This window comes from Odontomachus brunneus, unplaced genomic scaffold, assembly GCF_010583005.1.
Source record: "Odontomachus brunneus isolate Ranch 3 - 2012 unplaced genomic scaffold, Obru_v1 Obru_scaffold_121, whole genome shotgun sequence".
Lineage (NCBI taxonomy): Eukaryota > Metazoa > Arthropoda > Insecta > Hymenoptera > Formicidae > Odontomachus > Odontomachus brunneus.
In genome coordinates this window covers 381910-382445 of record NW_022639571.1, presented here as the reverse complement: position 1 = coordinate 382445, position 536 = coordinate 381910, and the positions used below count along the sequence as shown (strand labels likewise).

Here is a 536-nt window from a genome sequence, read left to right as displayed (position 1 = left end):
GTGCGGGGGACGTAGCCTCCCGCTAGTTGTTCGATATCGCACTTATCTTTCGATATTGCTCGTTAACGGGACACAGTATCGAAAAATTGTAATATATTTTTCGGACTTCTTTCATCAATAATTTTTTAACAAACAATGAGCGACGGCTAAAATCTTCAGAAGGTCACTCAGAAGGGTGACCTCTATGACATATGTCAAGATCAGGCTGATCTGAGGTGGCGCCCTTTTTCTACACCTTTACCGAATTTTGTGCCTGGAAACTACGATTTGCGGACAGCATTGATTTTCTGTTACCAATTGAAGAAAACTGCTGCAGAATCGCATCGAATGCTTGTCGAAGCTTACGGTGAGCATGCTCTTGGTAAATCACAGTGCTTTGAGTGCTTTTAAAAAATTCAAAAGTGGCGATTTTGACGTGAGAAACGAAGAACGTGGAAAACCACCGAAAAAGTTTGAAGACATTGCAAGCATTGTTGGATGAGGATGACACTCAAACGCAACAACAATCGCGGATTAATTAAATGTGACACGAGAAG

At 41.6% G+C, this 536-nt stretch overlaps 1 protein-coding gene across 6 annotated transcripts in view; it reads left to right on the top strand.

Moving 5' to 3' along the window:
- The window catches only part of LOC116849626 (netrin receptor UNC5B-like), a 189693-nt gene that overhangs the window by 172223 nt on the left and 16934 nt on the right, over positions 1–536 (top strand). The gene's annotated exons all lie outside the window — the stretch shown is intronic.